At 37.7% G+C, this 26786-nt stretch overlaps 1 pseudogene; it reads right to left on the bottom strand.

Moving 5' to 3' along the window:
- LOC105864827 (peptidyl-prolyl cis-trans isomerase A pseudogene) overlaps window positions 1–25551 on the bottom strand; it is a 31085-nt pseudogene extending 5534 nt beyond the window's left edge.
- Between the last annotated feature and the right edge of the window lie 1235 nt (window positions 25552–26786).

The following is a 26786-nucleotide window of genomic DNA, read 5'->3' as shown; positions in this document are numbered from 1 at the left end:
TTCTAGTAGCATGCATTAGTTTTGCCTATTTTTATATTTTATATCAATGAAATCATAGTTTGTACTCTTGTGGCTGGCTGTTTCACTCAGAATTATGTCAGAGAGATTCATCCATCTCATTTTGTTTATTTGAAGATCATTGGGTCTTGTTGCTGTGTATTATTTCATTGTTGTGAATATCAAAATTTATCTATTCATTCTACTGTTAAGCATGAAGATAGTTTCCAGTCTTGGACTATTATGAATAATGTTACTCTGAGAAGTTAATACATGCATTTTGGTGAACATATGTATCTATTTCTTTGGAGTATATACATAAGAGTAGACATATTGATCATGGGTCTACTTATCTGCATGTTGAGTTTTGGTACATAACTTCCAAAAAGCTTTTTGATTTGTTCTTCCATTAGCAAGACAAGAGGAGTATTCACCTTGCTTTACATGCCACCAATTCTTGGTATCATCAGTCTTTATCATTTAGCAATCGTGTGGTTTTTCATTGGTAATTTATTGTGGATTACATTTGCATTTCTTCAAACATAAATTTAAGCATGTTTTTTTTAATATGTTGACTAGCCATTAGCACAGCTTTAATAAAATGAATGTTCAAATCTTTTGCCTTATTAGGTAGTCTTATCTTTATCTTCTTGATTTGTTAGAGTTTTTTATATATTCAATGTGTACGAATTGTTGGAAGTATGCATAAAATATATATTCTTCTCACTCTCTAATTTGCTTTTTCACAATTTTAATCAGTACTTTTGATGAATAGTTCTTAATTTTAATAAGATCCATTTATCTTTATCTTTTATGATTAGCACTTTGTTTCTTTTCAAGAAATTGTTGCTTACCCCAACCTCAGAACACATTTGAGAATGAAAAGTGGTGCTATAATATTCTAGGACAATAGGCACAAACTGGACTGTCCTCAGCATAGTAAGACATCTATTCACTCTAAACATGTTCTCCCCACCATGAATTACACCAGACTGATGGGTCTCAACCCTCTTGTCATATTAAAATTACCTAAGAGGATTTTAATAATTGTTCCTGCCAGGGGCACCACCCCAGACCAGCGAATCAGAATCTGAATGGGTATGGCAAGGTGTGGATGATTTTATTTTTTCAATTGAGAGCCCACATGGTTCAGCAATCCAGTAAAAGTGGAGAAGGACCACTCTATCTTAGTGATTCTCAAACTATAATGAGCATAGGAATCTTTAGGGATCTTGTTCACATAAAGATGCTGATATCACTGGGGTGGCGGCAAGATGAGAGGGTGCATTTTTATTGACCTTCTACTCTACTTGAGTAGAGGGACTCTAGAGCAGGTTTCTCTACTTGGGCACTATTGACATTTTGGGTCAGACCATTTTGTTGTGGGGAGATGTCTTACGCATTTTAAAATCTTTACCTGCAACCCTGGCATTATCCACTAGATGCCAATAGCATCCTCCAAGATATGAGAATCAGGAATGTCCCCAGGCATTCCCTACAGTCACCTGGGTGGGAAATCAATTTCACTTGACAACCATTTGTCTAAACCTTTTAGACACAGCTCCAAATGACTGAGAAACACAGGAACACACCAAGGTGGGTCCCAGGTCACATTACTAAATGGCTGATTAGATCAAATATTACAAATATTGCATGATATTTCATTGTTATGAGTATATCAGATTCTTGACTCAAACATCCAAATAGAGTGTGCTATATCGGGATTCATTGAGCTACTTAGATATTCGTTTCCTTTGAGTGAGAGGATAAAAACTGGCACTTGATCTGTGGGTACTTTTCCACTTGGGCACAAGATATCATAGGTAGCCTTGAAGAGTATGGAGGAGGAAGAGAGGTGAAGGGTGGGATAACTATTCCTTCCCAATGGCTTCAAAATAAGCAGATCCAATTCTCCGCCCTCCCCCCCACCCGCCAAAAATCTCTGGCTGTACATTCCAAACATACAAAAAATCTATCCTTTTAAGTCACCAGAGTAAAAAGACCCCAGGCACCAATCTTCAGTGCCTTTATTTCAAGGTCCTGTGTATTAAAAAAAAAACAAAACAACAATAAGACTCACATACATGAAGAAACACTCTCTCTGCTTTGAGGGCTGCAGAAGGTTTACACCATGCACTATTTTTTCCTGCCATTGATGGTGTGCACCTTTTGTTTCATATCATGTCTCTGTTTCCACAGCCACTCTTCTTTCTCCATGTTCCTGTGACATCACTGCTGGCTCCCAGTTCATCCCACTGCCATGCTTTGGTGCACAGAGAAATAGTTATCCACCTTCCCTGCCTCCCTGTACTTTAATTTTCTAGGGATCAGAATTCAAGGAAGTTCCACATGATGTAGCACAATGGACATTTTAACGGCCACAATTATTATCATTAGATATCTACTATCATTTTTTTTTCTTCATAAGAGCGCTTCTTGCTACATTTATTTTACTTTTTTAAAGAAAGAAATAGCATGCCAGGTAGAATAGAAATCATCAGAATTCTGAATGCCAAATGGGATTCAAAATGCCGTTGAATAATCTCAGCTTTATATGCTCTTAGCTTTGACTTAGATAAGAGATCCCAGCCATAAAATAATACAAGAAAATTGATGTGAAGAAATTGTTCAAAATGTAAAGCCTATATCTTTTTCATTTGCAAGCCTTCAATTACCCTTACCCTGGTAGTTTCCAAAGATACAATCTATTTCTGAAAGATGGAGAAAAGGTCTAAAGAAAAGTCTTTACAATGAAAACATTTCAGAAGTTTCAAACACCAAATATACCAAAAACATAGATTTCTTTGCTTGAATTTCCTCTATGCATTATTTAATCCAACTCAATCAGTATTGCTGAGCACTTAAATGTGCCAGTCAATGTGCCAAAGAGGTGAAAACATTAAAATATAAACAGTTAATCCTCTCAGAACTTAATATTTTAGTGTTGAAAATAAAACAGGTACCTAAATTATCATCAAAATCATCATTATCATTATTATTATCATGACCAAAATAATAGCATATATTAAAGTGTGTCATGTCATAGGAAATGGGCAGGTACAGAGCTTCAGGATTATTATTTTTAATAAAAATACAAAATCTAGAGAAGACTTTTAGAAGTGGATGACATTTAAAATGATGTTCATATATTATATCATATCATTGCAAAAATAAAGGGAGAAAAATATTTCGACACTTCAGAAATTGTAGCTCTTCCCCCCTAAAAAAGTCCAAAAAGAACCCCAAGAGTTTATTTGTGGAAATAGCAATGCATGTATGGGTGAGGTGGGCAAGAAGCTGTGTTATAGCTGAAATACAGCATAGGACAGGGGGCTAGGGACAGGTGGTAGGGCAAAAAGACGCTAAGATGGCTTTAGGCACAGTTATATTGGGCTTTCAACATCAAGATGAATGTAGACTTCTACATTGCCCTGAGTGATATACAATCTTAAATATACAGGTGCTTTGGGACGTGTGTGCAAAGTGTCTAACTTGAAACCCAATCTGTCAGTTACTGTGGCTCTGTGAACTACGGGGTCTCACCAGAGCTCCCCCTAATCAGCTCTTGTCAGAAAGTCTTTCTTGCCACTTCTGTGAAAGGCAGAGAATTGGACATTCATAGTTGACAGGAAGGGACTCTGTTTCACAGAGGCGCACTCAGTGGGAGAGAACAGGCAGGGGCCCGGTCAGCATTTGCTGGCCTATCAGCATTTCCTGGCCTATCAGCATTTGCAAACTCTCCGGGACCTGAGTGATGTCCTCACGTCACGTGAGCCTCATCGGAAGGATGGTGTTTTCCTTAGAGAATGTCTTCAGTGTAGCTGGATGGACGGGAGCACTGCCATCATTTCTGTTCTCTCTCTTAATTTGGGTTTTCCTTTTCAAACAAACAATTTAAGCCAGAGGCTATTTTTAGTTGTCGGGCTCAGATGAGTGATGGAGTCTATTTGTACGTTGGTAGAGCTGGAGGTAAACTCAAGCTGGAGCCTTGGGACAGCCCCACGGAGCTGGCGAGGGGCGGGAGATTGGCAGCAACATTACAGGGACCAACAAGACCCCAACCAAATCCTCAGGGGCTGTAATTTCAAGCACCGCAGCTAGTAGACTCATATAAATGGAAAGGAGGGAAGAGAAGAAGAAAGCCAAGATTCCTTTCTGATTTGGGAACATAGGTTCAAGGCACAGCATGAACTTTAAGTCATGGGCACTAAAGTCATGGGCACTGAAGGGCCTCATTGATGAGCCAGGCAGTCTTGGAGTTGGTGAGCATTTTAGGAGTTGAGCTTGTGTTTATCCATCTAAAGAGTTTTTAAAATTAGTTTCATCTATCTAATGTTTTGTGTTTTTTTTTTAAGACCAGCCTTAAATCTATAGTCATAACATCTTCTGTCCCAAGAACATCTTATTTTTCTACAGTGAAGAATAATGACAAAATAGCTCTCACTCCCATCACATATTTACTAGGAACAAGATACCACACATACATATGTAATTTAATGACATGTATGTATTTGATACAATTTAATATTCAATGACACTCCTCAATGTAGACAATATCCCAAATTTGAGCATGACTACTGTGAGACACCCTGAGATTATGAGACTTACCTCAGTTCCTACACTTTACAAAGATATGAACAGGAATTTGAACCCAGATCTGTTTGCTGTTTGCCTGCATATCCTGTGATCCTATGTTTTTATTGTTGTTGTTGTTTGTTTTTTATTTTACTACAGCACTGCACTGCCTTTTTGTTATGTGGCAATGGGGTAATCAATACCGGGGCTTGTTGATGTATCAAGGGTCAGGGAGATTATGGAAGGGGATAATCTGTGCTTTGGTGAAGAAAACTGAAAACAATTCATTGTAAATGGTTTGCACAACAGCTGTTAAATGATAATCATTTCACATTTTTTAAAAAATGCATCAACCCTGAATAAAAGTGGGTATGGAAAATGAAAATTGGCAGAATTTGATCAATGCTAACAAAACTCAGCTAATAACCTTCTGGGCATGAGCTCCAGAGGAGGCTGCTGTAGCCAGTAGGCAAGTAACTTTGGAATAATATGATTCCTTTAATAGAGACCCATGTTGTTCTAGGGAAATTTATATAGGGGAGGGGAGACAAAGAAGGAGGTGCCACACCTTCTTGCTGTCCAATGAAGGATTTTTAGGCACAGATCTAGAGGCCAATAACTGCAAAGTGGTCCCTGATTTGCAATTAATTCCATGAAGAGAAAACAACCCCTGAGGATAAGTAGGGCATAAGAGCTCTTGAAGCCAAACTCAGGAATGGGTTGCCGGTCAAAATCTCAGCAAGAAACCAGATGTCAATCAGTCTGGCAGGAGTGAAACCCAAGGAACAGGCGGTATCCATCATCAAGCTACTCAGAAATGACTAGCGAAACCTGGACCAGGCTAGTGGCCAAAAACAGGAGCAGTGAACTGGCATAGGGGTTTTGGCACGAATAGAGAAAGTGAAGCTTGTGAAAAGCAATTGTTTGCGGAGAGCTCCTGCTGCAAGCCTGGAGATCTGCCCTGAGGGTACACTTTCAAAAGCTTTTATGCCAGTCCCTTAACTTTGCTTTATAAAGCCCCCTGAAAAATGGACAATCTTACAAATTATATACCTTATGACCTCCCCACCCCCACCCCATATAACATGCATTCAAGACACAAAATTTTTCTTCTTAGAGATTACAGACAGGGCAATCTTGAGAAAGAACACAGAGACATCATATGCAAGTACACATTTGCAGAATAAATGCATAAATGTCTGGGAATAGAATGAACCATGGGTCTGCAGCTCTGTGTGTGTGTGTGTGTGTGTGTGTCTGTGTCTGTGTCTGTGTCTGTGTGTATTTGAAGCTTACTGAAATAATGTCCTAAGACCTATAAAAACCAGAAGGACCTGGAAGGGCCTCTTTAGTTGTGGGGACATCTGAAGGTTAGATTAAACAGGCATACATTTCTTGAAGGAATAGAGAGAAAATACAAATATTCAAAGAAATCCTCAAGTTTAAGTTAATTGATAGCTATGGTGAACTAGCCCTTTTCTGAAAACAAAGAAATTATTAATAATAACAACAATTAAGGCAATAATAATAATAACACTTATTGTATTCTTATTGCGCACCCAGTACTGTGTGATGCACTTAATAGACAATTTCTCAGTTCACACAACAGTCCTACAAGGAGGGTACTATTATAACCCTTTTTACTGATGAAATTAAAGTACAGTTAGGATAAAAGACTCATACAAAGTCATTTAAACTAATACACAAGGAAGCAGGAATTTCACCCCATTTGGTCTAGTGTCAGAATCCAGATGAACTGGGGAAAAAATAAGACAAATATCAGGAACATTCTCCTCATTTTTCTGCTCTGTGCAAGGACAGAAGAGGCAGGAGTTTTTTTTTTTTTTATTGGAAAATTCCACCCTTTGGTGGTTTACTCTCTTTTTATCTTATCTGTGGACTGTATCTATTCATGCTCATTAGATCTCATTGAGCATGTGCATGGAACATCTGGGTGTGAGACAACTAACTATTGAGTTGAGTAACGTTCATTCCTTCAGGGTACTATCGTGCCATTTGTGATCAACATCTCTCCTTTCTCTTTGTTTCTTGGAGTGAGATGCATCTGTACAATCCAAGGAGGAATTCCCACAAAATCCCTGTAGGAAATATAATTTATTTTGCAGGCTTTTTGAAAGTATTATAAATTGGACATGGAAAATTGATATTGGGCCCTCCATTCATAGTCATGATGTGCTTTTCCATTGGCATGAAACTCTGGCTGCTTGTAATTGGACAGAAATGCCCGATTTATAATGACTATATGAGTCCTGGAGAGAAGACTAGAAGCTTTTTTACTTTTCTGACTTTATCCCGGGATTTTTAGTACCTTCCACTATTGGTGGAGATGGACAAGAATATGGAACTAACGTAAATAAATTCTGAATTTAGGCTTAAGTGGTCACTTTAGAACTCTCTTTAGAATCGAAGAGTCAGTATCCCAGAAATTTTTGAGTATGTGTTCAAATCAAAGTATGTCCCCTGGATGAATTTCAGTTGTGGAAATTTGGATTAATGCCTCCTTTTGTTGAACGGGGAAAGTGATGAATACTTCCCAGAAGCAGCCTCAAAAGATTGCTGTATTTTGACCCTGAAAATTACAATGAATTGTTTTGCATTTTAACTTAATAAGAAAGAAAAATACCCTGAAGTTTATATTTCTTCCATATCCACCCACAGCAGGGACTCATAAATGCCTGCTAATGAAATTAAGGAGAACTATGTGTTCAGGCACTATTAGCCCCAAGCACTGAAAAATAATTAAATTAAATACTTAATGAGAGAATTCTTTAAAAACTTGGTTCTAAACTGTTTAAGTTATGGGAACATTTTGACCTACTGTATCTGTTTCACTTGGGCTGAAACTTTTGCATTATATTTGCTCAGTAAGTGTTTGATGACCATGAAAGTCAAATAGTTTTGAATATTTTAACAGCAACAACAGCAAAATGCTGGCGGTAAACATTCCATTTTTTATTGCCAATGCCCTTAAACTATTATTCCCCCAAATCAGCAATGTGAATTGAGAAAACAATCGTTTTCTTTGTCTTATAGACAGAAAACAATGGCTTTTTGGGAACTGTTGAACTCAATATAAATTTGGGGGCAATTAAAGTATATTTTCATGTAAGTTTTCAAGTTGCACAAAATTTCATTCACCCGTCTATAAATTTCAGAGGAAAATAGTTAAGGCTGTTCATATGAAGTCCTCTGCAACCAGATTCCAACCTTCAACTCCAGTGTGGTCACTATTCTCTAGTCCCTGTCCCCTTGTATTTCCCTCGTGACAAGAGTGGGTGAGGTAAATTATACATTGAGAACTCACGGTCTAAATCTAATGAGCAGAAGTGTTTATTTGGCTTATTCAGTGTTTGCAAATAAAGATATTCTATTTTAAAAGCTAAAACTTTGTCAACACTAAAACAATTGACAGATCTAGAATTTTTCTAGAACCTGTACAATGGGTTCCTGTGTGGTAATAATTAGCTGGAACTGAGTAACAGCTGATTATGTATAACAGAAGAAGAAGCCCTTCTTTTGTTTGCCACAGGCCCTACCCCTCCCTATTATCTTATCTTTGGGTCTTTTTTGCTCATTTACAAATATATCCTTGGCCATTATAGTCATTTGGATTTGCCTACCATGTACTTTTCTACTTTCTTGTCCTTATTTACATTAAATAGTAGCCCTCTGACTCTACTTTCTACTTTTCTCTATTTTCTCTCTAATAGTTGTCTCCCCACTCTTTTAAAAAGGTTGTGTGTGTGTCTTTTGTATAAAGGCTATTCATATCCTTTGCATAGAACGGATCATACCAACTGTCTTAATTCATTCAGCAAACACTCAGGGAGCACAGGCTGTAGTCAGGTTCTCTGCCAAGCACTGGGACTTTAGTGGTAAGTGAAACAAATGCAATTGCCTTGAATGTACCTGTGATATGTCCCCAGTGTTATCTGATCTCACCACTGTTAGAGCACTCTAATTAGGCTTGTAGATGTGAGAACAATTGAATGTGTGATTCCTTCAATAACTGAAGTTTTCTTCCCGGGAGAGGACAGGATTGTAGGTCCTTCTCTCACTGCTGTTGGGTATGGTCTTTTGACTCGTTTTGGGTAGCGAAATATGAATGATACCGATGGGAGTGACTTTTAGGAGAAAACATTAAATACTGGTGAGTTACTCACCACAGTCTCTTTCCCTCTGCCAGGGTGGCCCCTCCAATGATTTAGATCCTACAAGAGGATGGTCTAGGGCAGACTCCCTGATGACTTGTGATGGATGTGAGCCCTGAGTGAGAAATAAACCTTGTGAGTGTAAGGTTTTGTGATTTCAGTTTTCCACACTGCTACATTTAGTGCTTCTCAACTAGAGACCAAAATCTTTAAAAATATATATTTTTTTAAATAATAGTCTAAAACACGTATTTTATGACTTAGGATGATCAGAATTCTTATTTACTGTGGTTACGTCAATTGAAAAAAAGTTTAAACACTAGGATTTTTTACGAATTAAATATTATTTGCACTGGTGTCTATTGACAAAGTGAGTTCTTGGATCTTTATTTTTCCTTTTATAAAATAATCCACCTAATGCTTAAACTTGAAAAATGCTCTTTGAGATGAAAAGGTCCTCTTTGCTAACCTTTCATTATATTTTGAGGCAAATTTTAATGAAACATAAAATATATACAAAAAATTTCATAAATCATAAAGGTCAATGAATTTTTATACAATGAGCAGAACTGAGTCATTACCATCAAGATTAAGAAACAGAATCATCAGCATCCCCTCCTACCAAAGCTTCATCAATACCCTCCTTGCCCACTTCTACCCAGACCCAGACTTCTAACACCATGATCGTTTTTGCTCTCTTTATTTAACTTTATATAAATGATATCATACTATTTCTACTCTTTTGTGTTGAATTGGTTTTGGTTAATCCTATCTCTGTAAGATTCCTATTCCTGTTGTGTTATATATTTGGAGTTACTTCATTCTCATTATTATATTGTAATCCATTGCGTGGATATGCCATAACTTATTTATTCTATTGCTTATGGACATTTAGGTCATTTTTCAGATTTTTATTGTTAAAAAACATGTTGCTGTAATCATTTTTGAAAATATACATTTTGTACATGGCTTTTGGTGGACACATGAATGTTCTTATGAGTATGTCTTTTCAAGATTGGAGCAGAATTGCAGGGTAATATGGTAATGAGAAGTTCAGTTTTAGAAGGTGTTGATGAGCAGTTTTTCAAAGTGGTTGTAGCATATTGTGTTTCTACCAAAAATATATAAGATTTCCACTTGTTCTAAATCCTTGTCAATACTTGGTGTTGTCTACCCTTTTATATCCTCCTTCCATCCCTTCCTTAGTTTCTTTCTTCCTCTCTTCCTTCATTTCCCTTCCTTTCTTCCTTCTCTCTTTCCATTCTTCCTCCCTCCTTCCCTTCCTTCTTTCCTTCCTTTATTCCTTCCTTTCTCCCTCCATCTTTTCCTCTCTCCCTCTTTTCCTTTCTTCCTTTCCTCCATATAGTTTTGGGTGTATTGTAGTACTACATTGTTGTTTTAACTTGTGTTTCTCTGGTTACTAGAGAATTTGAGCATCTGTTCAAATATTTTGCCATTTAAAAACTATTCTTTGCCTTTTTCTTTTTGATTGTAAGAGTTCTTTATATATTATGAATAAGCATCCTTTATTAGACATATGCATTGCAAAACACTGAAGAAAAAAATCATACTTTCTACCCTTTACTCAGATTCCCCAAATATTAATGTATTACTATATATATTTTATTTCTTCCTCCACTTTTCATCTAGTTAGATAGAGATTTTTATGGATGTGCACTTTTAAGTTTATTATTGTCCATTTTATTGTTTTTTTGGTTTTTTATTAAGTAAAAATGGTGAGAGTTTTTAGTGTCCTGTTTGAGGAAACTTCACTCTCAAAGCAATGGATATATTCTGCTAAGCTTTCTTTTACTTCGGTTTGAAGGAAGAAGTATACCGACCTTGGTGTTTAGATTCCAAGATATTTCTCAGGTGGCAGTGTGGATATTAGGTTACCTTGTGGATAGAATTATGGACATATTTATCATTCTCTTAAGAATTAAGTATTTCTCTTTGATTTTATTCTTTGGTTGTATGTTTTTGTTTTGTTTTGTGTGTGTCAGTGTGTGTGTGTGTGTGTGTGTATTTGTTCTTGTTATAGTTAAATATTGTTATTTTACAGTTACTAAAGTGGTAAGTTCTAAGATGTAACTTTGGGTTTAAAGATGGGTATCATTTAAAATTTCAAACCTTAGTAAAAGAATTCTCCATATAACCCAGCTCAGTTTACTAAATTTAAGGCTGAAGCCATGCATTTGCAAAGTAACATTTTGCCTTCTTTGTGCCTGTAACTCCTCTAACAATGGAGAGAAATTATGGCCATGTGACTGCAGTGTCCAAGTATTCCTAGATCCTATCAACAATGTACTCCTTATTAGCCTCTCTTTCTTAAGTCCCTAATGATACAGGTCTTATTGGTCCAGTTAATTTTCTGATAAAGTAAGAAGAATCAGTAAGAAAAAGGAAAATAAGGATTGGTTTGATTCACTCAAGAATGAAGTTTATGGGGAACTAGGTAGAGTTGAATGGGGAAGAGGGGGAGCAAGAACATCACCTTTGGGGCATAATCGTTTATTAGTAAAACATATGGAAATTAAACAGACTAGACTAAACAGTCTTCTCTTTCTAACATATCCCATGAAGAACTGTATTATCTTACACTGGGATGAAGCCTTCCTGCAGTATGCCCAAATATTTACTTTCAAAAGCATTATGAACATTTGAACTCTTTTGACATTTTCTACAAACCTCAGAGCATCCATTTAAACCCAACTGCTCACTTCTGCCTTTTAATTTCTTCGTGCTGTAATTTAACACTACAGCTACTTCTCTGATGTCTTTGGTATGAATAAATTACGTTCTACAAATGTTTCTAACGTTCAATAGGCTCTAACCAGTCATCATTTATCTACGAGTACCCTTTAGAAAAGAACAAAATGATCTTCATTTTTTCTGATTTGTACAATTTAAATCTTAAGAATGTGCAGTTATGTAAGTGCAAGATTAAGGATTTCTCTCATTGCAAATTTCTAATCCTCCTGCTGGGGGATTATAAACTCCCATGCTGTTATAAAGTTTCTCTGTACACCAGGGTCTTATAACCAACTGTAAGATTGAAGACTTTTTTCCCCCCTCTTTATATATGTTTGAATCATGGGAGTCCATTAGAAAAATACAGCTTCATTGGAATTAAGAGAAAATATACCCTTTGTTCAACATTTAAGATTGCATTTCCAATTCACATATAATTGCTTATACAATTTTCAGTCTCCCACAACCCAAATAAAAAAGGTTTTATATTCTGTAGCTGTAAATTTCAAAAGACAACGTCAAAACATTCAGTAGAACAGAGCTTTCTTATCGCTCCCGGCAGACTCTGAGCTCCAGCATTGCGTGGGGAGAAAAGGGCTTAATTATAACAGTTTCCTATTACAGTAACCTATGTGGTGACCACATGTTGCAAAGTTAACAGACATGAAAAATGTGGATCTTGTTTCTCTCTGTTTATTTTTCCAAGATGTCTGGGGAGGGGAGTTGCATGGGGGGAACAGAGTCATTGCCTTTGGGGCACCCCTTAGTGAACACTAAATTTACATTAAAATGAACCATAATAGGATTTAAACAGTCCCCATCCTGTGTGCGCCAGTATTTAATGGGTTATTCGGTAGACCTCAAGTCTTAGTCTAAATCGAGACAAAGTGTGTTTTGGGGTGGAGAGAGGAGGATTTTTCTCCTGAGTCTGGGCTTGAATGTAGTAGTGAAAATAGGAAGAGGATATTTGACCATGGATATAGCCCTGCCACTTGGGCTTGTTACGGTACCTATAATGCAAGAATGAAAGAACAAATGAAAGAAAGAAAGAAAGAAAGAAAGAAAGAAAGAAAGAAAGAAAGAAAGAGAGAAAGAGAGAAAGAGAGAAAGAGAGAAAGAGAGAGAGAGAGAGAGAGAGAGAGAGAGAGAGAAAGAGAGAGAGAGAGAGAGAAAGAAAGAAAATGAAAGAAAAAAAAAGAAAAAGAAAATGTTGATATCCTTCCATTAATGGTATGTGTGACCCAGGTCAAGGAACTAACTTGACTCAGGAGTCAAATTCTAGATCTAACTCTAACATCATATGTCATAATATGAGGCCTTAATCAAGTCCCTTTCCCTCTCTAGGCATTAATTCAATCATTATTTAAAAGTGGGGAGGGAGGATGATGATTCCTTCTCTAAGTTCCTTCCAGCAGTGTCTCAGGTACTAAAATGTGTCTAGAAGATGCGGAATGCATGCCTGATAACCAGGGGCGATGCTTAGCCAGGATGATAGACTGGTCCATGCCAATATCGTGGTCAGAGGCAATGCTAGCTGTAAAGGGACATCACTGGACCTGGACTTACTCCTGGAGGAGATTTTATTTTCAATAATCCATAAAGATGTGTCAGGTTCAGAGACCAAACATAAGGAGATTGACTCCTAAATCTAGGGGAGTCTCAAGGTTGACCCAGGACTGAAGCAGATTCAGGGGGAGTGTCTGTTAAAAGCACCCATTCCTAGTCTGATGCACTGTTGCAGATCTTAAATCTGCCAACCTCATCAAGGTGACTGACATGAAGCTGTTGTCAAGCTAACCTGCTTCCTCCCCTAGCTGTCTGCTCTCTTTGTGCTTTATTAAAAGTGAGCTGGTGAGTACAGCACCTCAGGTACCCCTTTGCCCCTGTTTAATAGTGTTAGCCAGATTATGCATCAAGTTGACCAGAAAGGAAACCTTCCCCTAGACCTAGTAAAATTCCTAACCCAGGATCCAGCCACATAATTATCTGAATTATATTTTTAAAGGGAAAAAAAAAAAGAATAGAAGAAAATAGGAGGAAAAGAAGAAATCCAAAGCAATTAAAGGAAAGGCTCTGAACTTGGATTTTAAAAGAACTGAATGAAACTGCAGCATCACTTCATTCTCCCACATTTCTGTCCCTCTTCCCTCCCTCCTTCCATTTCCCTTGGTCTCACTTTCATGCTTGTTCTTACATTATTTTATTCATCACTAGTGCCAGGCACCATCACAGGCATAGGAAGGGCAAGTAGTGAATAAGAGAGAAGGGTTTCCTTGCCCCACAAAGACCAGCCTTTTAGTGGTAGAGACAGAAAGTAAGGAGACCACGAGAAATGATCACATAACAACTAACTGCAATGATAGATCATGTGAGAGGGACATACAGGGTCTTAGAAAATTGATGACATGAAGAACTATGGGGTCCTACAAATCTTACAACAAGAGAATGGCATGTTTTCAGGGAAGGCTGGAAATCTCTGAGGAAGCAGCATTTACAGGGAGATCCACTGGCTAAGTAGGAATTAGTATCAGCTCTCCAAGCTCATCAGAATCAGAGACAACATTTAAACCACTAGTATCATCTATTTTTATTTTATTTTTTCTCACTCACCTGTGTGAGTTTCTTTGGGTAGCCATCATACATGCAACTGGTTATTATTTCTGATAGATTTTAAATCCTTGTTTTCTTCTCTTACTGGTGGTGGTAGAGGCTTTTACTTCTAAAAAACTCTTACATGCTCTGTCCTTTCTTAAATTTATGGCCAAAAGGAAGCTGATAATATTCTATATAACTGCAAATTTTTATTTGTGCAAAGCATCCAAAGAACCACCATTGTCAATTTTTGACTGGTACTAGGCAAAGTATTGTTTAATGTTCTGACAGCTATGTAAGATATTTACTATTGTTTCCCCTTTTATGCACACGCCATATAAGCAGTACCACAATGCAAAAACTCACCAGACAACTGGTACAAAAACTCACACATAAATACAAGCAATATAGGGAATTCCCAACTCAAGCAATCTAAAATGCCATGGCCTATCAATCAAGTGGGAATTTTTATTTAACAGCCATTTTTCCTCACACTCCGGCATGTACATTGGATTATAATAACACAACTCCCTTTACATATAGGTTCATAGCTATAAGTTCTTCCTTATGTTGTAACAAAACTCACAAATAACAGACAGACAATATAGGGGACCCTCAACACAAAATGCCAGGGACTAACAAACAAATGGGAATCCAAATATGACAAATGCCACCTTAAATGGCACCTCAGATGGTACCTCAAATGCCCTGCCATAAAGGTAGAAGGTTCACAAATGGGAATCCAAAGGGGATAAACACCACCCCAACTGGAAGGTTCAAAACCCTTCCCAAATGGGTGGCCTAGTCCCCCAATTCCTTGGGAAGCACAAATGAGCTCCGAATTCAACCAGGTTCCCTAGTTCCACTCAACCTCGTGATTCCACCCCCAACAGGTGCCTCAAAACAGACAAAACCAACAGATAGTTTTGATCCCCCGCCATATGCGTAGAACCAGGGTCTTGGCATACTGTGGAACTTACCCAACAATTGGACTGGCATCTGGACACTTTCCAAATCCATTTCCTTCTGCTCAACTCAGTTCAGGTTGTAGAGAGCTGTGTCTACTTTACGGAGACAGAGAGAGGAGTTTCCCAGAGCTAAAACAGGCTCTAGCAGCTGCTAGGACTGTTCCTTGCCCTCTCACCTTGAAAAGAAGTTTCTCCTACCTGAGAAGACCCACAGGTTTGACCCAGGGCTACTCCTGCCTCTTTTAGCAGTTGTGGGATGTCATTCCACTGGGGCGCCGAAGCGCCCACCCAGAGATGCCAAACACTGTTACTGAAAGTTTGGCATTTGTCCCCAAGCCTGCATCAGAAGAAAGAGGACAAGTGGTTTGGGGAGAAGGAAAGAAAATGTATTAATTTTCTGGCAGATGAAGAGAGGGTACACTCCCATCTCAAAGTATCAACATCCTGCTTCTGAGCAGAATTTCAGAGTTGTTAAAAGTTCTGATTTATCCTATTTTAGGCTAAGATAATCTCATGACCCCTTCCCAGACAATTCCTTTGAGCCATCTCCTGTGGCATAAAGAACAAAGGACACTCCCCTTCCACTCCCAACCACTAGCCTGAGGCAGGAATGCAGGTTTTAGTTCTCAAAAAGGGTAAAGGTGTTTTGAAGAAACAGAAAACATTTTTACCCTTTTTCAGGCCATTTTCTCTGTTACAGTACCACAACTTTCCTATCTGCAAAATGAGGCTGCAGGCTGGAACAAGGCAAGGTTGCCCACTATCTCCACTTTTATTCAACATAGTGCTGGAAGTCCTTGCTCACTGAATTTTAAGACGATTCATTATCTGGATTCCATGATTTTTGGGCACACACCTTTTTCCCAGAAGTAAGCTAGCTGTGAAATGATGAAATAGAAAGTTTTCTGGAGAACAGGTGATGCTTATAGATTCCTATGAGTTTTATCACAAGTTTTGAGGGTTCAGGGCATCCTTCTGAGTCTGTCCCAGTATCTGGAACTTGCTTGGCTCCTGTGGTTACAGTCCTCTTTTTAGGGACAATAACAAAGTGTCAACTGAGTGGTGCCATGTACCCAGTTGCCTATTCTCTTTCCTCTTGAAAATAAAAACATACTTTCAGATACATTCTAAGGGGTGAGGGATGCACATACTATGTAGACACTTCATTTTCTCTGGAAAACCAAAGTTTGGAAAAAGAATAAAATGTTTTTTGACTAGACCATTCTTAACTTCACATGACATTAACTTCAACACAGAAAACAAGGGGTTACCCAAGAGAAAAAATAATCTCTGATCATCAGGAATTTGATCATTCTTTGTTCCAGCTCAGTCGCTGACTTAATGTGATACTTTAAATGATTTGTTCAGCATTTGTTTGACTCTGCTATCTTTCTGAAAAATGGGGATAATGATACTTTACTTGTCCCTGAGAACAAGGTTACATAGAACCACTAGGTGGGAAGGACCTGAGTTTGAATCCTGTCTTTACCACTTGTTATTGGCAACATCTGTGGACCCAGGACAAATCACTTAACTTTTCTGGACCTTCTTAAGACTTGAAACCTATTCCTTGGGTTTATTTTAGTGATTAAAGAACTGTAGTTTAGTTCATAGCACTGGGCAGGTGTTCAACCAATGATAGTAGTAGCTGATACCTTGAGATCATGTCTAGTTTTGAGGACTACATTTCTGTATTCAGTCCAGGAGGCCAAGCCATATGCCTGTTGCACCTGGAAGCATGAGGAAGGGCATATGTCTTCTGGTTGCTTTTTTTTTTTTTTTAATTAGATCTGGAATAAGACCTATAAAATAAACAGAGAAACACATTTCTCTAGACTTAAGTATTTTTGTCATCTTTTGAAAATTATTTCCCATTCTCTTGGCCCTTTTTTCTTGCCTTTAATTTATGGAGTTTCAATTAGGTGGTTGTCAAGGTTTAGTGAGGCTCTACAATGTTAGGGATGAGAGATTGAGCTTTTCTATTTTTTCTGGGAGCAGTCAGTAGGGATTTGGTAGTTTCAAGATTCAGGTAAATTGTAGCCATTTCCTGGAGGTATAATGGAGAAATTCAGGTATGTTCGATCCACTGTACAGGAAGGAAAACTTTATTCAAGGATACTAGCAGCAATGCTCTATTTGTGATTTTAGTTGCTCATGTATTTTTTTGGTCAGTATATTCACCAAGGCTCAGAAATATTTATGCTATTCTTTGTTCTACTCAAAGACCAAAAGACTTAGACTCTCAAAACTACATATGCATGTTGTTTTATTTTTTTGCACTGGGACTTGATAAACAACAGGGTATGCTAATAATAATCATTATGAGAACTTTTTTATGATAAAAGTGTATCTATGCCAAATTCTCTAGGCGCCTAAGAACGCCAAACTGAATATATTGCCTAATAAAAGGGCAGCCCAGCTCTATAAATCTCAAGCCTAGTGAAGAAAAATTCTCCATAAGCACCAACAACTGTATAATAAATAAAGCAACTATTCACCCATGTAAAACAAAGGAAAGAAAGAGCTTTAAAAAGTACAAGCATTTTGTATCTGAGGACTTTAAAGCAGAATCTGAAACCCTAGAAAGGTGTATTTGTTGAAATGGTCTACTAGGTACTCAGAAGGTAAACAAAATCTCTCCTTAGGTACTGAGTAAACCAACTAGCCATTGACAGCTTTATAGCAACTGAATTTGTTAGAATAGGATATATTCTATTGCCACAAATTTTAGTGGCTTAACCCATCAGATTAAACTTCATACTCATGTTAACTTCCATATAAGTTTGTGGCTGCCAATGTTAAGTTCTATGTAGGTTTGAGTTTTTTAATGATTATCCAAGATCAATTTGGAGATCTAGGCTGGGGTTGGCTGCTTCACTCTAGCAACTCTGACATCACCGTTCTCTTCACTTCCAGCCATGAAAATGGTGTAAAAAAAGAGAAAAGACCATAAAGAAATCACAACCTTTCTTAACTACCTCAGGTCAAGAACAATTCATGCCAATTCTGCCCACAGCATATTTGCACAAACAAGCCACATGACTCTAATTTTACTAGGAGAGAGAATGAAATAAAGATGGTCGTATGGTGAGCAATTTGCTATTTGCAAAATATAGTTATTTTGCTATAGCAGATGATCTCTCTTTTATGAGGAAATTCATAATCTTTCATAACAGGAAGTCCAGAGGAAGGATAATATGGAGCATCTTTAATGACTCAGGCTTGTATCACATCCACATTGACACCTTTTATGCTTACTTAATCCTCAGTCCAGGAACAAGGAGTCTGCAGAAGTTGCAGGTGTCATACCCAGACAAGAAAGTTAGGACAAAGAAGAGGGATCATTGCTTATTGGTTCTCTTTTTTCAGCATGAAGAAATGTTTCCCAAAATACTACTCTACCTACTCCCTCCCAGAAGAAATCTCCTCAAAACTTCTCAGAATTGGATCACATGCCCCCATTACCAAATTTATCACTGGCACAGGGAATGAAGATCACCATAGTTGGCTTGGACTACAAATTAAAACGCTTCTGCACAGCCAAAGAAACTATCACGGGAGCAAACAACCTACAGAATGGGAGAAAATAGTCTCATGCTACATATCCGATAAAGGGCTGATAACTAGAATCTATATAGAACTCAGGAAAATCAGCAAGAAAAAAAATCAAACAACCCTATCCCAAAGTGGGCAAAAGACTTGAACAGAAACTTTGCAAAAGAAGATACACTAATGGCTATCACCATAATTGGCTTGGACTAATCATGTTGCATTTAACTTAGGATGCTAAGGAATGAACCAGAATGACATCTAGGCTTATCTTGCTTTCAATTCCCGGAGCAGCATTTCCTTCTTTAAAAACAGTTTCCTTCTTATAACATCTACATTATGTTTTCTTGGAATCTAACAATCTTAGTGCTATACCTGTCACGAGGTCCTACCTGACCCCAGGGTGAGAATCTCAGATAGGCCAAACAATGCTGGACACCTGGTTTTGTGAGAGGACAAGGACACTTTAGGCTCTGATTTACATTCAAATACTGACTCAGACACTAGTGACATGAGATTCGCAAGTTGCTTACCTCTCTTATGTTGCAGTTTCCTCTTCTGTAAAGCACATATTAAAAGTTACCTCTCAAGTCTTTTGAGATGAGTAAATTCAATAATACAGAATGCTTGGCACACAGTAGGCACTCTGTAAATGTTATTATTGGTAATAGGATTAATATTAATATCACTATCATGGAGAATTATAAGAAGAAAAACTATTCTTGGCATCTTATCCAATACCCTTTTTCTCTTAGTCATTTTACGTATATATTACCCTATTTTCTTTCCGACAAACCTTATGTCAATATGGATAGTTCTCAGGTTTTTATGCAAATAGGACTTGAAAAATATGTTTGTCCTCAATGTGCAAAACAGGGGCATGGTTAAGTAAATTGGGGTAAGACTGTGTAATGGCAAGTTAATCAAGCATTAAAAAATGATGTTCGTATAGCGTTTTTAATAACATGGGGAACTATTTATGTCACAGTATTAAAAAATGCATTCTCAAAGTACATACATAATATGATTTCAACTATGCAAAAGAAAAATAATCATAGAAAAAAAAAGTTTACAGGAAAAAACACCAAATTCAACAAAATTTGGCTCTCATTAGAGAAATTATGTGTGATCTTTTTGTTTTCATTCTATATTATCCTAATTGATTTTCTGAGTTTGTATTAATTATATAATTAAATGAAACTACATTGAATATAGAAATGTCGATGAAGACATAAAGATAGATACATAGATATTATCAATTATTTAGCTCATGCCACACAAAACTGGCCTTGAATTAAACTCACTATAGACATTACATCATAAATTTTGTACTAGAACCCCAGGGGGGGCGATATCATTATTTTTGTTATTATATACATCTAATTAAATTGGATCTTAAAGGAGGTAAGTAAATTACCTAGGTTACCCATTCACATGAGGGAGCTGGAACTAGAGGGGTTAGCCCACAGCACCCTTAATTTGGACCACTCCAAATATCTCTCCCTTTAAAAAGAAGAGGCTTAGAGATGAATTACTTGTTGGAGAATCTTAGAGCCAGGTGACCTTAAAGGTCTTATTCAGCGAAGAGATTCTTTGATTTTATGGAAGAGTATGGTGGGATACATGTTTTGAGTTTGTTAGTGTCCAGCAGAAACTGAGGTGCAAGTAGATGAGAAATACGTGGTTTGGGGACAGATAAAATAGGGAAGAGCAGGATGAACATCATGAGAAGCAAAAGGTGGCATTTCAATTTTTCTGATTATGTTGGTACATTGGCACAATAAATGGCTGATTCTGCTGGAGACTGTGGTACACAGGACTTCCCAGTCCATAGCTTCCTGTTCATACAACCCTGGGCATGAATACACTTGCCAATCAGCCTATGGAACAATGCTTGGTAACTATGAATGGAAGCTTCCTTTCTCTTGGAATGACAGACACATTTATTTAAAAGTCATTTCATCAAAGATATAAATTGAGCTGAAACAGCTAACCTAAGGTATATAGCTCACCATTGGTGGTTATGTCAAGATAAAATTTGTGCCGGCACTTTTAGTACTTGGGCGACTCTAGCAAGGGTTCTATACTGGTAAGTTAGGTAGAGGGAAGTTGCTTGAGTTAAATTATATAATGAGAGTTAAATCTGATCTACTACATTTTGTGATTTTCTTGAAGTGCACTCATATGATGATTTGGCCGTACAAAGTTGTCCTTCAAATTTAGACCTTGACTATCTGTGTTGAAGAGAGAGCTCTCCCACAAAACAAGCAAACAAACACTCATACCATTTTTGCTAGTGTCAGTGGAGTTTTGTGTGTGTCATGATGAAGAAATACAAATGAAAAGACTATGTTTGCGGGTAATGTATATGTGATACTTAGATGACTTAAACATGAATAGTGAAATTCAGTGATTTCAGTGTGTACTGCGCAGCACATTATTTTAAAATGTCAGTCTCAAACTATTGATACTGCCTGAACTGAAATGTGACTTGGGAATGAAATTGGCTATGACCTAGACACTCTGAGATCTATCAGATCATGATATGATGATAGCAGAACACTGATGACCTTTGGAACTTGGTCACTAGGGAAGTGCTTAGGAAGTACAGGACTTATATTATAGATTCTTATTGTTTCTACCTATTCAGCATCCAGATCCCTTTCTTCTAGAAGGAATATCCAGATTCTGGAGACATCATCTTTAGTCTTTCTGGATATAGTGGAGCTAACTCCAGTTTAGTGTCCGGAGTTGAGTCTATGATCAGGTTTGGCCAACAAGGCCTCAAAGTTTGATTCAGGGACTGTTAGATAGCCCAAACTGAGCCAGTCTGAGCTGTTAAGTCTCAAAGGCTAAACTCAATTATTTCTTTTATAGAGGAATATATAATTTTCTGTTTTAGTTAAAGATCCAAGGTTATATGTCTTCAGCTGCTGGGAGGTTGGAAGGCAGAAATACGTAGAAAATATTTTTTAGAATTAAAAAAAAAAAACAACAGAGAGAGTAAAAATGATGACTAAAAGTTATATTCCAAATACATGAAAGAGACCCTGGATCCAGCCATGTCAGAAATCATAAACACATCTGGACTTTCAATTACGTGAGCCAATAAAATCCCTTTTTTTGTTTATTCCATCTTGAATCAAGTTATTTTCATGGAAATATGTGTTAGTGTTAAGCTTTATATATACATATATATGTGCGTGTATGTTTGTAGACATACATACACACACACACTATACACACACACATGCTTAAGTAGAGGTGAAGTGGAGAATTTTACTATAGTTGAAACATTAAAGTGGATAATGGCAAAAATAGTGTTATAAATTGTACACACACACACACACACACAAAACCACTTCACATTGTTCCATCGTCAAACAGAATGATTTGTTTTAGAATTAATAAAAAGAGCCAGGATCTCTCAGAACAGGTTGTAGAAGATATCACGATTTGTCTCTTGAATGTGGGTATTCAAACTGAAGAGACAACAGCAGCTGATAACTGCATTCAGCTGTCAGTGTTTGTGTACTCCATAAAAGAGAAAGTGATCACAGACAAAGGCTTGTGTTATGAACCATTGCGTTTAAAAAGAAAAAGACAATGATGTATTCAAGCTTATCAGAGGCTTGTGTTAGAAGCATAAAAACACATTGTCACATATGGCTAGATCTAGACCAGTGATGTCCCTGCTAAGCTTGGGTAAATTTCAGAATTGCTTCCTAAAAAAGAAGTACCTCACAGCTTCATTACAGATTGCATAAAAATTAAAGGATGCTTTGCTTACCACAGTGAGCATAGTCAACTTCAAGGGAGTATGTGCTCTCAATTATCATTGGTTCTCTTTCCTTTGTTAATAAATTGGTAGAGAGCACAGCTTTTCTGTTCCTTGAAGAAGTGAGGTGACTTTCATGTAGCTAATTACTTATATTTTTTTCTATGTGCACAATAAAAACCTGTTTCTTTACAACAGAAACAATAGTTTAGTTCTTCATTTGGAAATAACATGTATAGCAGATACATTAAAATACCTAAATGTACCAAATATACATTAGACAAAACCAGGATAAACATAGCAAAGGCCAAAGTGAAATTACATTATTTTATTAGGAAATTCTACATGAGCTAAAGGGCTTGGGTAAAGTCTTTATTTCATTACTACTTTTCCCCCTTACAGATAGACTTGTTTTAGAAAAAGAAGGAATGGCCCCTTATGTGAAGTGACAATGCATTTGTGACATTTACATTCAAGTTAATTACTGATATGTAAAGACATACTACTGTCATTTTGGTAAATGTTTTCTGGATGTTTTGTCAATCCTGTGTTCCTTTTTCTTTTCTTGTCTTTGTCAATTAGGTGATTTGCTATAGGGATATGCTTTGATTCTTTACTTTTTATCTTTTGTGTTTCTACTATAGGCTTCTGCTTTGAGGTTTACTTAAAACATCTTATAGTTATAATTGGCTATTTTGAGCTAATCAATTATATTTGATTGTATAAATAAACTTGAAATTTTTTACTCTAGCTCCCATACATTTTGTTTTTAATGTCACAATATTTTTTTACATTTTGTATTCTTTAAACATTATTGCAGCCATTACTATTTTTAATAATTTTTTCTCTTAACCTTTATGTTATGGATAGAATTGACTTATATACCATGATTACACTGAGAGAGAATTCTGAATTTGACTGTGTACTTACTTTTACCAGTAAGTTTTATACTTTCGTATGTTTTCATGTTTCTAATTAATGTCCTTTTCTTTCAGCTTAAAGAACTCCTTTGAGCATTTATTATAAGATAGATCTGGGGTAATGAACTCCTCCAACTTTTGTTTGTGTGGGAAATTCTTTATCTCCTCTTTGTTTTGGAAGGACAGCTTTGCCAGTTTCCGTATTCCTGGTTGATACTTTTTTTCCTTTCAATGTGTTGAGTCTATCATCCCATTTTCTCCTAACCTATAAGGTTTCTGCTGAGAAGTCTGCTCCTAGACTCATTGTGATAAGCTTCTTTACTATTGCTGCATATAAGATACTCTCTTTGCTTTTGATTTCTCATAGTTTGATTATAATATATCTTAGTTTAGTCCAATTTGGATTAAATTTTATTGGAGACCTTTGATCTTCCTGCTATCTTGCTCCAGATTTGGAAAGTTTTCTGTTATTATTTCTTTAAATGAGTTTTTGGGCCTTTATCTCTTTCTTTTCTCCTTTTGAACTCCTGTAACTCAAAATTTTCTCTTTTGATGCTGTCTTATCAGTCTTCTAAGCTTTCTTCATTCCTTTTTATTCTATTTTTTTCCTTTGATGGTCTATTTCTAATAACTTACTTTGGTGTTCTCAGATTATTTCTTCTGCTTGATCAATTCTGCTATTGAAAATCTCTATTGCATTTTTTATTTCCTCCATTGTATTTTTAAGTTCCAGAATTTTTGTTTGAGATATTTTTTAAATATTTAAATCTTGGTTAATGTTTAAAATTCGATTATTTATTGTCTACCTGCTTTCATTGAATTGTTTCTCTGTATTTTCTTGAGGTTCCCTGAGTTTTCTTAAAACAGTTATTTTAAATTCTTCATCAAGTAGTTCATAAATCTCCATTTCTTTAGGGACAGTTATTAATGCTTTATTTTGTTCCTTTAGTAGTGTCATGACTCCCTGATTATTCTTGATCATTGTGGCTGTGCATTGATGTTTGATTATTTGAAGAAGTAGAAACGTATTCCAATCTTTGGAGACTGGCTTTTTTTGGAAAAACCCTTAATAAGTTAGCCTCTCCAGAAATTCTAGGCAGGTTAGCTGGCAGGGTGCACAAGTAGGCTTGCTGCTGGAGTTCTTGGGCAGACTGTTCTGATTTCTGGCCAATGGGTTGATGGGTTTGATGCCTGGATCCATGGAATAGGACCTGTAGCCTAGATTCACTGAGATGTTGATTTGGTCTGTGGGGGTAGCCCTGGAGCCTGGATCTGCGAGAACAGGCCTGGAACTGTGTGGCCCACTCTGAAGTTAGGTTCACTGGAGTTGATCTAGCACTGGATTGGGCCTTGAGTTAGAGCCTACTGGAACTGGCCAAGCACCAGGATGGGCCTGGTGCCTAGGTCTACTGGAATGGGTTTGGAGCCTGAGTATGAGGGGCTGGGCCTGGGTCTTAAGTACACAGGAGCTTTCCTGGAGCCTGGAAATGCAGGAGTAGTCCGAAGCTTTAGTATGTGTGGGTCTAGCCTGGTACCAGCATCTACGGCGGTGAGTCTGGACACTTAATGTGTTGAAGCAGGCCTGAATCCTGGGTACACTGGAGTCTCAGGCCACTTGGACTGGCCTGGAACCTGGGGACTGGCCTGGTGCTGGGATGGGCATGGAGCATGGGTCTGAGTCCATAGGGGCTGGCCTAGAGCCTGGATCTGTGAAGGCCTACCTGGAGGCCAGGTCTGTGAGAGCTAGCCTGCATCCTGAGGCCATGAGGGCTAGGCTGGAGCCTGGGTCCATGGGGTCTACTGGGATGAGCCTGGACCCTGGGTTTTCTGAGGCAGATCAAAATCCTGGATCTACTGAAGCATGAGCCACAGGGGTTTTCTAAGGAAGGTGGGACCTCATGGACTTTCTTGGCACTGAGTAGGCCTGTAACCTGTGTCCTCAGGAGCCTACACAGTACCAGAGGCCAGAGGTGCTTACCTGGGGTTTGAGTGGGCCTGAAACTTGGGTCTATGTAAGCCAACCTGGCTCTCAGCTGGTCTGGACCCTGGGGTTTGCCGGAAGCCTGGGACCATGGGGGCCAGCCCAATGCTGAGGGTGGAGCCTGAGTCTGTGCAGGTTGGCCTGGAACTGGGGCTGACTGAAGCCTGAGCCACTGGGGCTCATCTGGTGCTAGTGCTTGTCTGGAGCCTGGGGTCACTTGACTGCTGAGCAATCCAGGAGCTTGAGGATGTGGGATCCAGCCCCGCATCAGGGCGTTCTTAGAAACTCACACCATGGATATTAGTCTAGTGTCTGGTACCCTGGGGCATGCTGGCACTGAGTTTTACTGGGATGGGCCCAGTTGGGGGGTCTGAGGCAAAGTTTTGTACTCACTTCCCTTTCTTTCCCCCACCCACAGGGTAACTCTCTTCACACTCTACCACTGGGGTTGGCAGAAGATTGACACAGGTAATGTAAAACTGTCCCTCCTATCATCTTCAGTGCACATGTTCTTATTTTTGTGTTACATCTGGGTATTATAACTCTCATATGCTTTCCTTTGCTCTAGTGAAGGTATTTGAGTACATGGCGAGTTGTTCAAATTGCTATTTTTGCAGGGAGATGAGCACTGAAGAGTCATATTCTGCCATCTTGCTGACATATGACCTGAAGATATATTCATTTGCAACATCTTTTTAAAAAAAATTCAGGGGATTATGGGGATATAAATTGTTTTGGTTACATGGATCGCTTTTGTAATGCTTGAATCAGGGTTAAAAGTGTGTAAACCACCCACATAGTTTTCATTGTACCTGTTAGGTAGGTTTTTGCTTATCCCCTTCTACTTTCCTTCCTCTTGCTTGATTTCCATTGAGATTTACTTCCCCCTATGGACATGAGTACAATATTTTGAGTCTCCGTTCTATGGTTATTTTTACCCTGTATATCTCAGTACGGAAAAAAATAGTTGAGTACTGATCCTTTCCTGATGTTGATGTGACAGAGTACATTAAATGTAAGCTTTTACATGGTCATGGCTCAAGTACTAACATCTAAAACAGTGCCTGGCACACAGTAGGAGTTTATAAATATTTTGTGATGGAAAGGATCAAGGAAGAGACCATTGTTGCACATGAAGGGAATGATATTAAAGTTTGCAGACGCCTGATGAGCTCAAGTTTTATCTTTTGTTACAATTGTAAAGACAGAGCTGCAGACGTGGGTGCCAGACAGAATTATCATCACTTTGCACATTCAAGCACAGACCTGCAACCACTTATGTGTGAGTGATGACACAGACAAGTCTATTTCAGCAAAGGTTCTTCATTATTTCCAAAGTCATAGTCAACATTTCCAACAGAGGAATGATTGACCTAGCAAAAATATATAAATAATAAAAAAAGAAACAATGATTTTGAAAATATTTCATGCATTCTTAGACTATTTTATAAAGAAAAAATAACTATTATGATACAATTTTCATTGTATACTCATGATATATCT

The sequence above is a fragment of the Microcebus murinus genome, chromosome 20 (genome assembly GCF_040939455.1).
Source record: "Microcebus murinus isolate Inina chromosome 20, M.murinus_Inina_mat1.0, whole genome shotgun sequence".
In the NCBI taxonomy this organism is placed as follows: domain Eukaryota; kingdom Metazoa; phylum Chordata; class Mammalia; order Primates; family Cheirogaleidae; genus Microcebus; species Microcebus murinus.
Note: the sequence above shows the minus strand (reverse complement) of the source record. Positions and strands in the feature narration are given on the sequence as shown.